The 12,875-nt window shown below is 42.9% G+C and overlaps 2 pseudogenes; one reads left to right on the forward strand and one right to left on the reverse strand.

Moving 5' to 3' along the window:
• Positions 1–4,527: 4,527 nt before the first annotated feature.
• Positions 4,528–5,999, reverse strand: LOC140514643 (sentrin-specific protease 5-like; annotated as a pseudogene).
• A 70-nt stretch (positions 6,000–6,069) lies between these two features.
• The window catches only part of LOC140513812 (neuroendocrine protein 7B2-like), a 63,135-nt pseudogene continuing 56,329 nt past the window's right edge, over positions 6,070–12,875 (forward strand).

Below are 12,875 nucleotides of genomic sequence, written 5' to 3' on the forward strand. Positions count from 1 at the left end.
TGCCACTTAACCTGTTTGCCTCAGTATTCTTAACTTAAAATTGGGGATAACAGTAGCACCTGCCTCCAAGGAGGATCAAATGAAATATTTGCAAAGTGCTTGGCATAGTCCCCTGCACACAGTAGGTGCTTAATAAATGCTTGTTTCCTTCTTTGCTTCCTTATAGTATAGTATAGTATAAAAAGCACCGGCCTTTGGAAATGTAAGATCTAGGGTTAGCTCCCAGTACTGTCTCTTAAAAGTCATACTGAGTGTTACTTTGCTTCTCTCAATTTTTTCATCTGTAAAAAATGAGGTGGTTGTAAAGAAAACTAAGATCTGTACTTTGGGACAGTCTTCTGGTCCAAGAGACTCCCTCCTGGGAGGACATAGGGCTCTCCTATTAGCCCTTGCTTTCTACAACTGGGCTCACAGTCCCCTGATAGTTACAGCTGTCAACAGATTACTGTGGATTACTCTGGATACTCAGTTTATATCTAAGGAAAGACCCATGGCCAGCCTGAGATATCAGGAAAACCAACCCCTTAATGAATTCAGGTGCTAAGAATGCAGAACAATGGGAGTCAGATCAGCTATAAAGTTTTATTTCAAACAACAAAGAAGAGGGGAAAGGGAAAAGAGGAAAAGGGCACCCAACATACAACTCAGTCATACACACTAACATAGAGCATAACTAACGTAAGGGTAGGGCTGGAATGGGGAGTACAGGCATGAGACCATTCAGCAGGAGGTGGGGGAGATGCTCAATGATCTCTTCAGTGGGAAGTGATGTTCCTGCTGGAGAGAAGCATATGCTCCAACAGGAAGGCATGCTCTAAAGTGCTATTCTGAGAAATGAGGTTTTTATACTATGATTTTGGATGGCCTCCTTGGAGCTGGCCAAATTGTGTAACGGAGTTGGAGCAAAATATTATTTTGGAGGGATTGTTCTCAGGGAGAAAAGCTGGTGGTAAAAAAAATATTATTTGGGTGACATGGCTATACCAACTTTTTATTTTATTTTATTTTATTATATTTATTTTCACAAAATTTTGGGTTACAAATTTTCTCCCCTTTTATCCCCTCCCCCCCCCAAACCCAAGCATTCTAATTGCCCCTGTGACCAATCTGCTCTCTCCTCTATCCTCCCTCCCTGCCCTTGTCTCCGTCTTCTCTTTTGTCCTGTAGGGCCAGATAGCTTTCTTAACCCCTTAACCTGTATTTCTTATTTCCCAGTGGTAAGAACATTACATTTGATCCTACCGCTTTGAGTTCCAACTTCTTTAGCTCCCTCCCTCTCCACCCCTTCCCCTTGGAAGACAAGCAATTCAATATAGGCCAAATCTGTGTAGTTTTGCAAATGATTTCCATACTAGTTGTGTTGTATAAGACTAACTATATTTCCCTCCATCCTATCCTGTCCCCCATTACTTCTATTCTCTTATGGTCCTTTCCCTCCCCATGAGTGTCGACCTCGGATTGCATTCTCCTCCCCATGCCCTCCCCTCTATCCTCCCCCCCACCCTGCTTGTGCCCTTGTCCCTCACTCTCCTGTATTGTGAGATAGGTTTTCCTATCAAAATGAGTGTGTATTTTATTCTTTCCTTTAGTGGAATGTGATGAGAGTAGACCTCATGTTTTTCTCTTGCCTCCCCTCTTTATCCCTCCACTAATAAGTCTTTTGCTTGCCTCTTTTATGAGAGATAATTTGCCCCATTCAACTTCTCCCTTTCTCCTCCCAATATTTCTCTCTCACTGCTTGATTTCATTTTTTTTTTAAGATATGATCCCATCCTCTTCACTTCACTCTGTGCACTCTGTCTCTATGTATGTGTGCGTGTATGCATGTGTGTGTGTGTGTACTCCCACCCAGTACCCAGATACTGAAATGTTTCAAGAGTTACAAATATTGTCTTTCCGTGTAGGAATGTAAACAGTTCAACTTTAGTAAGTCCCTTATGACTTCTCTTTGCTGTTCACCTTTTCATGGTTCTCTTCATTCTTGTGTTTGAAAGTCAAATTTTCTTTTCAGCTCTGGTCTTTTCATCAAGAAAATTTGAAAATCCTCTATTTCATTGAAAGACCATTTTTTCTCCTGAAGTATTATACTCAGTTTTGCTGGGTAGGTGATTCTTGGTTTTAGTCCTCGTTCCTTTGACTTCTGGAATATCCTATTCCACGCCTTTCGATCCCTTAATGTAGAGGGTGCTAGATCTTGTGTTATCCTGATTGTATTTCCACAATACTTGAATTGTTTCTTTCTAGCTGCTTGCAATATTTTCTCTTTCACCTGGGAATTCTGGAATTTGGCCACAATGTTCCTAGGAGTTTCTCTTTTTGGATCTCTTTCATGTGGTGTTCTGTGGATTCCTTGAATATTTATTTTGCCCTCTGGTTCTAGAATCTCAGGGCAGTTTTCCTTGATAATTTCATGGAAGATGATGTCTAAGCTCTTCTTTTGATCATGGTTTTCAGGTAGTCCCAAAATTTTTACATTGTCTCTCCTGAATCTATTTTCCAGGTCAGTTGTTTTTCCAATGAGATATTTCACATCATCTTCCATTTTTCCAATCTTCTCGCTATGTTCTGTGATATCTGTCTTTCTCATAAAGTCCTTAGCGTCCATCTGTGCCATTCTAGTTTTGAAAGAACTATTTTCTTCAGTGAGCTTTTGAATCTCCTTTTCCATTTGGCTAATTCTGCTTTTGAAAGCATTCTTCTCCTCATTGGCTTCTTGGACCTCTTTTGCCAATTGAGTTAGGCTAGTTTTCAAGGTGTTATTTCTTAAAGATTTTTTTGGTTCTCCTTTAGCAGGGAGCTGATCTGCTTTTCATGCTTTTCTTTCATTCCTCTCATTTCTCTTCCCAGTTTTTCCTCCACCTCTCTAACTTGATTTTCAAAATTCTTTTTGAGCTCTTCCATGGCCTAAGCCCATTGGGTGGGCTGGGACACAGAATCCTTGATTTCTGTGTCTTTGCCTGATGGTAGGCATTGTTCTTCCTCATCAGAAAGGAAGGGAGGAAATGTCTGTTCGAGAAAGTAGCCTTCAATAGTTTTATTTCTTTTCCCTTTTCTGGGCATTCTCCCCAGCCAGTGACTTGACCTCTGAATATTCTCCTCACACCCACCTCACCTCCTGGTCCTCCCAGCCAGCGTTTGGGGACTGAGATTCAAATGCTGCTTCCCGCCTTAGGGTTTTTGGCGGGGGCAGGGCTGCTATTCAGTGTGAGAATTAAGTTCAGATGCTCAGGTCGGGGCAGGGCCGCCTCTCTGGCTCAGTTCCCTCAGGGGGTTTATGCACAGACCTTCCACAATGGATTCAGGCTCCCGCCCGCTTGGGGAGCCCCTGTCTGCAGCTGCCTCTCAGCTTCTCTCTCCCAGGGGGGCCTGAATTATGGGGGCACCCCACTCCCCTCTAGACCCGCCAAAGAGACTCTCTCACCGACCCCGTCACCTGTTGGTGGAGGGACTTGTGCCCCCGCTGGAGATCCCGTCCCTGGAGCCTGCTCGGGTCTGTTTCTCTTGGTGTCATGGCCGCAGCAGGTCTGGGCTGGGCTGGGCTCCGCGTCTGCAGTGCGACGGACCTTTTGCGAGAGGTTTGCAGGTCCCTCTGTGGGTGGAGGGACCCGCGTGGCCGCTGGAGATCCCATCCCTGTAGCCTGCTCGGATCTTTTCCTCACGGTGTCACGGCCGCTGCAGGGCTGCCCTCTGGTCCCAGTCCCGGCGCCCAGTCCACAGCATGAAGGACCCCCCGTGAGAGGTTTGCAGGTCTCTCCGGAACAGAAATCTCCCTCGCTCCAATGTTCCGTGGCCTCTGGGTGCAGAATTCACCGTGAGTTGGTCCCCTCTAGCCATTCTGTGGGTTGTGAGTTTGGAGCTATGTGTATGTGCGTCTTTCTACTTCGCCATCTTGGCTCCGCCCCCTCAGACTGGATCATTTCTAAAAGACCTTTAGAGCTCTTAATCTATTGTGATGTTCTCTGCCTCTTTCCCCTCCATTAAAGGAGCAGAGACAGGTGGAAATGCTTTGAAAGGTTAAAAAATACAGTGCAATTTGTGAGAGCATGCTGTAACGGCTAAAAAGCTGGTCTGTGCCAGGAAGATCTGAATTTAAATCTACTCTGAAACATGCTGGGTATGTAATACCCTGGATGAAACTTAATTGGCAGAAGGAATTTTATCACTAAAAATTACGTACCTAAACAATGAAATCATAGACAGAGACCAACCATTTTTGTTTGTTTCTTTGTTATAAGATGTTAAGGATGGGAGAAATGGAGATTAAAGTTTTGATTTGTTCACAATCCTGAAAAGTGAAGATGCTAGAAACCACTTTTTCTGCTTACTGTCATATCCCTTTCTTTGGCTCAATAAAGTGGAAACTCTGAAGTTTGTTGAGACAAAAGCATCCCAGATGCTGAGCTAATTATTCTTACAAGGAGGAAGGAATAGTGTGGTAGAATTACTAGCCTGGGAGGCAGTCACAGGGGTGTGCTAGAGATAGCTAGAATCTGAGACAGACAGTTATTAAATTTGCAGTGTAAGCATTTACACCTTGAAATTAGTTAACATTACAATAACATTCCAAATCAGGGCTTTCTGACCACTCTTTTCGCCTCCCACTTGCTGGCCCCCTTTGAATCTGATTGGTTGTGAGGTGGCCTCCAGGAGGTTTTTACAGTAGGGGTGGTTCAGTAACTTGGCACTAAAGATGCTGCGGGGACATGGAGCCTTAGTCTCCATGTGGCACGGGCTCCCCATGTCCTGTACAGTCTTTGTGGACACAGGCTCCTCCCCCAGGGCCTCTTTACCACTGGTCGCCTGCTCAGGCAGGGCCAGCTTGAGTGTGCCATCCCCAACATCCCTTGCCTGATAATCCTGCTCCACAGTTATGGTTTCTGGTTAAGTTTCGGATACGAAAAAGTCTCTGGAGTGTTGCTCGGGTGAGACTATCTCACTGCTCAGTCTGGTGAAGTGGGATGGATCCCAACCATGGGTGACATTGCCATTCTGCTGACTAGGTAGGGCCTCTCTGACACATGGCTCTGGGCCCTGGGCTACTGGGTGTTCTTGAGTTCTTTCCCTTTGCTGTGGGCCCTAAGGCGCTGCAGTCCATATCTGGGAAAGGAACCTGAGGGAGGGGAGCGGGGCTATTGGGACCTGAGTGAGGGAATGAGCTACAAGTACCCTCTGGCAGCCTTCCTGGCACTTCTCCCGATGACCCCTGGCGACCTTCTGCACCCAGCTCCGCTGCTGGCCTGTCTGAAGCTTACACGTTCTCCTCGATTTAAACTGGGGGGACCTCAGGATCCGGTACCCAAACCGAATCATGGACAGTTCCTTATACACCCGAAGCAGTGATATCCTTTTCCCCGCTATGCTGGCTAAGCTGGGGCCTTCCCGGAGTTAGGGACGGCTGCTCCGGCTCCATTATGTTTGGGCCCAGCCCTTGGTAGCAGCTGCAGTAACAACCATTTCCCTTATGGTTCCTCAAGGTGACTAAGGTGGGGCTGCTCTCCACCTGGCCCTCCCTGCTGGCTGTCCTGAGCCTGCCAGGATCCTGGTGGTCGGTCCTCTGCCTGCAGCCATTGGCCTGACCTAACACACTGCCCACTGGCAAGCCAGCTGCTGCCGTCCAGGGCTCTTCCTCTGACTGGCATTCCTGGGCAGCATTCTCAACAGATGCTGCCAGGCTTTCAACGAGGTGCCCCCGGATGTGGGGGCTTACAGTGCCAGGGATTGGGTAGCTATGGGGAGCAGCCAGGCCCGTTTTCTGGCCCCACTTCCTCTGGAGCCGAAGAACCTTCCTCCCACGCTGGAGGGATTGGTACAGCCTGTGCCAGGTCCTCCGGGTCTCCTGCCTGGCGCGTAAAAGGCAGAACTTTTTAAGGCCCTCAAACCCGGCCCTCCACTTCTCTGAGAAGGCTGGCAAGTGGCTGCTTTTGCTGAGCAGAGATCTTTGCTGGCCTTTCATTGCTCTGTGGCATCGTGGGACCTGGACGCCTGATGCTCTGCCCAGGGCCCTGGTGCGTCACCCAGCCCCCGCCCCAGGGCCCCGCTGGCAAAACAAGTCAATTGTTAGGAAGTTCTTTCTATTAAAGTGAAATCTGCTTCCTTGTAATTTTTGTTCATGGTTCCATGTTCTGTTGTCCAGGACCAACTCAGTGTGGTGCAGTAGAAAGAGTCCTGGATGGAGAGTCAGAGGACCTGAGTTCAAATTCCCACCTATGCTATGCATCTCTTGGGGCAAGTAATTTTGCTTCTCTGGGCCTCAGTTTCCTCATCTATAAAATGAAGGCTCCAAATTGTGGCCCTTTGGAAACTTTCAGAAGTTTAAGGCAACCATTCCTTTGTCTCCTCAATCTTCTCTAGGCTTTACATTCCAGTTCCTTTAATCTTTAGAAGGCATGGTTTCAAGTCTCCTCACTTCCTTGATCAACCCCTTCTTAGGGGCTCAGTGCTTAGAACTGGATGCAATGCTCCATATGTTGTCTGAATCAGCCAGAGAAGGGCAGGGCCACCTACCACCGCCTTGCCTTTGAATATTAATAAAGACCAAAATTGCATTTGATTTTGCTGTTGCATTGCCACATCATACTTATTGACTTGTATGGAGTTTTTGATCCATCAGATCCTCCAGATTTTTTTCACTTTAATTGCTATATATCCACATGTCTCCTGCCCTATACTTGATAGCTGTGTTTTTAAGCCCAAATAGAGGACTTTTATCTTTAATATATTTTTCCACATATACAAAGGTTTTTTTTTTAAATTAATCTATGATTATATTATAGAGAGGCACTACAATGAAAATCTGACTTTAACACTGGAAGAACCTGAGCTCAAGTCCAGCCTCTGGCCCATATTGGCTGAGTGACCCCTGGAAAGTCATTTAAATCAATGTTCTGGGCAACTCTGAAACTATATATTGGAGAGTATTGACTTGCATCGTTAGAGGGACTTCCTTATCTAGGAGCTCCCTATCCCAATGAAAGCACAGACCTGTACCATATCCCTCTCATGATTATATTTCACCTTGTTAGCTTCAGTTGATCCATACTCATTTGGATCACTGGTCTGTTATTTAGTGTATTAGCTGCTGCTCCTAGCTATGTATCATCTGAAAATTTAAATGCATGCCACCTATATCTTTCTTCCACTAAATCACTGGAAAAATTTTGAATAGATTAGAGCTAGATTAGGATCTAGCTTCATTCCATCATAGCCCTTTTCCCTTCAGTCTGACATCAATCAATCCATTCATCACCACACTTTGGGTCTGGTTAGTCAGCCAGTTCTGAATTCACCTAACTATGCCGTTAGCCAGTCCACATTTTGCCATCTTGCCCAAAAGAGTATTATAAAAGGCTTTGTTAATCAAGATATACTATGTTCAAATCCTTGACAACAAAAAGAAATAAGGTTCATTTGACTTCCCTTGTTCTTATTACACCCATGCAGGATCACAGTGATCACCTCTTCCCTTTCTAAACACTCACAAACCTTGAATTTTACCAGAATTTGCTGTCAAGCTTAGTAACCTAAAGTTTCAATTGCCTACCATTCCCTTTTTTTGAAAACCACACAGCCCCCTTTCTCCTTGTGACCGATTGATAGTTGGTTTCTCTTTTTTTTGCAGGGGACAATAGACTCCATGATGCTGAGCGCTGTCTTGTACAACATGGTGTTTTGGCTAGCATTGGGATGGACTCTATCATCTGCTCATAGTCCTCGGACTCCAGACCGAGTTTCAGAAGCAGATATTCAGAGGTTGCTCCATTGCTAGGCCCCGTGTAGAATATCTGGCTCATCAGGCTATGAATCTTGTGGGTCCACAGAGCATTGAAGGTACTATGTTTTATCCCTTCTTGGTTTTGCTTTGTCTTTTATTAATTGACTTAAAAAAAACCCTATTACATCCTCTTTGGTCCTTTCCCACTATTTCCCTTTTCTAGGCTTTGTATACCCACATATAAAGGAGGGATTTGCTCCCTATCATAATGTCTTAACTGTAAAATGGGGATAGTAATAGCACTTGCTGCACTGGCTTGTTGTGTAGATTAAAAGAGAGAATATTTGTAAAGTGCTTAGCACAGTTGCTGGAACAAAGGAAATGCTTAATAAATGTTTCCTTTCAGTTCTTCTCACCCAGTAATCCAGAAGGCTATGTTTGGGATTGACTAAATGCATGCACTTATATCAGTAACTTGGTACTGGTGTTGATTTAGGTATACTTACCCATTTCCATTAGGCTCCTTTGACTGCATTATACTTCAGTAAATATCTGTATCTTTGTAAAAGCAGGAAATGCCTGGTTAGTCACCCCCGCAGTTGTCATGTAGAAAAGGTTCGTGTGACTTTCAGAGTTTCCATTAATATCTTGGATCCTAATTATATGTGTACTGATGGAGAGTTAGTAGCTCACCTGGAAATTAAAAATGAGAGTTTATTCAATTTTCTTTTTAGCCAGCTTTTCTAAACAGGAAAATAAACTAACAATCTGACATTTTTCACCAGTTTACTCTTCTCCTACCCTTTCTCCAGTTTTATGTCTTGTAATAATTGTTGTTGTTTGACCAAGACAGAGTGATATCTTGACTTTTGGACATAGTAAAGAGCATGCTATTTCCTAACTCTGTCCTTATTCTGTCAATCGATATTGTACTGACTTCAGTGATAGGAATGCTAGGTTTGAATCTTGACTCTTGCCAACAATGTTACATAAATTCTCTGAGTTTTAGTTTCTTGATCTGTAAAATGAGGTTGGTCATATTTGTATAAGTTACTTGACAAGATTATTGTAAAAATCCCATGAGTTAGTTTTTATAAAGGTATCTTTCATCCTTCTTTCTTGAAGAGGACCAATGAAAGACCTGAATTTGAATCCATTCTCAGATACTCAATAGTTGTGTGATCCTGGGCAAGTCACTTAACCTTTGTTTCCCTTAATCTACTGGAGAAGAAAATGGTAAACACCCCTCCACTATCTTTGCCAAGAAAACCCTAAATGGGATCTTGAAGAATCAGACAATACTTGTAAATAGTACATCTTGGCTGTGTGACCCTAAGCAAATCATTTACTCTTATCAGTGTTCTAGACCAGAGGCCAAACTTGAATAGAAGTGGGGGCCAGTAAACCATATGTGAGTATCTCTGCAGCCTGCATGTTGACTTAGAGTATTGCATATATATCACTGTATTTTTATCCAATTTGTTAAGTATTTCCCAATTACATTTTAATCTGGTTCTGGCTGCCCTTGAGAGTTGTGGACTATTTCTTTGACATCTCTACTTTAGGCAACTCCATAAGACTATAAGTTACAGAGAAGGTGCTGATTTGAGTAAGTGGAAGGAGTTTCTTCACTGGAGAGTTCTCTATACCATGGGACAGCAAACTATGACCTTGGGCCAAATCCTTTTGTCATCTGTTTTGGGTCAAGGGGTGTTTACATTTTTTAAATAAAGTTTTGCTGTAAAAACAATAAAATACTTCTTAGCTCATGGAATTTGATCCATGGGCTGCAGTTTACCCACCTGGCCCTTGGTATTTACATTTTTAAAATAGTTTTTTTTTTTTAATGCAAAACAATTCTTAGCTCATGAGATTTGGCCCTTGAGCTGCAGTTTGCGAACCTGGCCCCTGCTCTACACCAGTGAGACCATAGGTCTGGTTCCTAACTCTGTCCTTATTCTGTCAATCAATATTGTACTCACTTCAGTGTCAGAAATTCTGGGTTTGAATCTTGACTCTTCCAGTTGCCAACAATGTTACATAAATTCTCTGAGTCTCAGTTTCTTGATCTGTAAAATGAGATTGGTCATATTTGTACAAGTTACTTGAAAAGATTACTGTTAAAATCCCATGAGTTAGTTTTTGTAAAGGTATCGCTCATCCTTCTTTCTCGAAAAGGACCAAGGAATGACATGACAAGCGTGGTGTCTTGACTTGCATGTAAATTGGATTGAAGTGAGGCAGAGCTTGGCAAAGTCATCAGCTTCACTCTCTCTTCCAGTCCAGAGGCAAAATAAAAGTCAAGATGACTGGAAATACTGTAGTCTCTGCTTTCATGGGGCTTACAGTGTGGCCAATATTAGTTGCCAGGCCAAGCTTCTGTTGCTTGGTAAAGCCCTTTGTCAATGATACAGCACTATAAAAATGTGAACCTATTTTAATTGTAATTGATTAAAGAACCAAGAATCTCATGATTATGTTCCCAACACAAAGCTGTAAAGGGAATTTCTTTAGATGTTAATCTTCCTTTTTCATGAACTACCATTTTTTGGGGGCTGACTTGTATTTTCAGTGGTGTTGGGGGCTACCAATGCAGATTGGCATCTGTTTGTCACTACTTATAGTCTTAGAGAGTTGTCTGAGAAGTTAGTGACTTTACCCAGAGTCACGCAACAATTAGGTTTCAGAGGCAAGACTTACACCTAGATTGTCTTTTTGTTTTGTTTTCACTTTCCTTTGTATCATTCACTGTTAACATAGTACCTGGCATAGGTCAGGAACTTAATAACTGCTTGTTTACTTCCTGACTCCAAATCCAACTCTCAGTTCACTTCATCATACCACTGTCTAGTGCTATCAAATGAAAAAAATGTTCCCATGGAAAAATATTCCATTCTGAATTGAGTAAAAACTTGTAGTTAGGTAAAGGTGGTGTCCATGAAACCATCTGGGGTTTTCTTGGCACAGATGCTGGAGTGTGGTTTGCCATTTTCCTTCTCCAGCTCATTTTAAAGAAGAGGAAACCGAGGCAAACAGAGTTAAGTGACTTATCCAGGTTCACACTGGTAGTAAGTGTCTGAGGCCGGATTTGAACTCAGAAGATGAGTCCTCTGTTCACTGTGCCAATTAGCTTCCCAACTAATGTAGTTATACAGCCTGTATTTCACATACACAGAACTCAGAACTCTGTTCTCTTCCTTAAAATCTAAGTTCTTTGAGGGCAATGACTCTTTTGTCCTTTGCATTATCAGCTTTAATACCCTGGGAAGCACTTGATAAATGCTAGTTGATTGATTGACCCACCTTTGCTGAGGGATACTACTTATTTCAAAAGACTCACGATTTCTTCACTCCACTAATGTAAATTGCAACTTCTCCATGTCCTAATAGACACTTGTCATGAACTCCTGTGGCTGAAAACACCCATTTTGTGGTGGCCATCCATTAAGACCTTCACCATCAGGTCTACCTCAGGACAGGTTGGCTGGCCTTGTACTAAGCTGACCTGCTGTATGCCTATACAGTCCTATAGAACAACAAGTTATAGAGCTTGGTTTCCTATTATGTCAATGACACAAATTCGTGCATCTCTTTTTCTCAGCCCTGGTTCCATTAAGTATTGATTCTACTTTTGTCTGAACCTTCATCATTATGAATTTATTATATACTACCTTATTACCTCATTGTCCTGGCAAGGGAAGGTCTCCGATGATGTTGGGCAGACCCCTGTGGAGGAGATGTGCTGGGAGGACATGGGCAGTAATCACAGCATGACGAGGTGTGTATTCATTGTAATCTGTACCATTGGAGAGGGTACCCCCATGAATGAGAATCGTGCAACTCTTCCAGGTGAATGTCAGAGTTGGGGGGAGACCTTCAGAATCCTATAGTCTCGGAAACAAGTCACAGTTCAGATTGCACAGATCTGATAAATATTATATATTTATATTTATATAAATAATATTTAGGTAGTCCTATGCATAAAAAGTATTCTACTCTTTTAAATTTGGGGGAAAAGAAATAAGCATTTAAATAGTACTATAGTAAAAAGATGAGCGTTTTAAACCTAAACATGTAATTGAAGTTTGAGGCCAGTGATCTCATGCCCATATTGTACAGTTGAGGAAATTGAGAGGCAGAGACTTGTCTAAGGTTACACACCTAATAAATAACTGAGTCGGGACTAGAACCTACCTCTTCTGTGGTTGATTCTAGCGTTCTTTCTGTTGCCTGTCATTGTCTGCTCAACTTGTCTAAATCTAAATTCATCATCTTCCCTCACTGCATTAAATCGGTTCCCTTTTCTCCTTATCCAAAGCATCACTGTTCTTGCAGTCTTTGAAGCTTGAAACTTTTGAGTAATTTTGGGAGCTTTTTCTCTTTCATTTCTCACATCCAGTCATTCACTATGTTTTGTCCATTTTTTCCTTTGAGAATAGATTTGTCCCCTCCTCTTCATTCCCAATACCAACACCCATGTCCAAGGAAGGAAGGAAGGAAGGAAGGAAGAAAACAACTTTTTTATTAAGCCCTTACTGTGTGCCAGGCACTGTGTGCTTTGCAAATATTATTTCATTTGATCCTACTAACAATCCTGGAGAAATAGGTCTATTATTATTCCCATTTCACAGTTGAGGAAACTGAGGCAGACAGAGGTTAAGTGATTTGGCCAGGGTTGCGCAGCTGGTAAATGTCTGAGGTCACATTTGAATTTAGGTCTTCCTGACTCTATCCTCTATCACCTGGCTGCCTCATTATTTCGATTCCTATTACTGTAATGGCCTCCTAATTGGTTTTCCTGCCTCCAGTCTTTTCCCCTGGCTTCTTCCTTCCTCCCTGCCCCCAATCCATTTTACGTACCGTTGCCAGATGAATCCTCTAAAACACTTTGAAGCAAATTACTCCTCACAGAATTGGTGACAGGATCAAATGAAGTGATACTCAAAGCATTCGTAACCACCAAGACCTACATAAATGTGTGGGATTATTATAATGTCAAGATTATCAACAACCTACAGTGTACCATATCAAAGCTGAATTCCTCTGCCGAGTTTTCTAAGCTCTTCGAGCATCCAGCCTTTCCCTACTTCTTATACTACACAATGCGATCTTGTCACATCACAGTCAATCCATTTTTCATATGCTTATGCTTAGGGTTTAAATA

This window comes from Notamacropus eugenii, chromosome 7 (assembly GCF_028372415.1).
Source record: "Notamacropus eugenii isolate mMacEug1 chromosome 7, mMacEug1.pri_v2, whole genome shotgun sequence".
Taxonomy (NCBI): Eukaryota; Metazoa; Chordata; class Mammalia; order Diprotodontia; family Macropodidae; genus Notamacropus; species Notamacropus eugenii.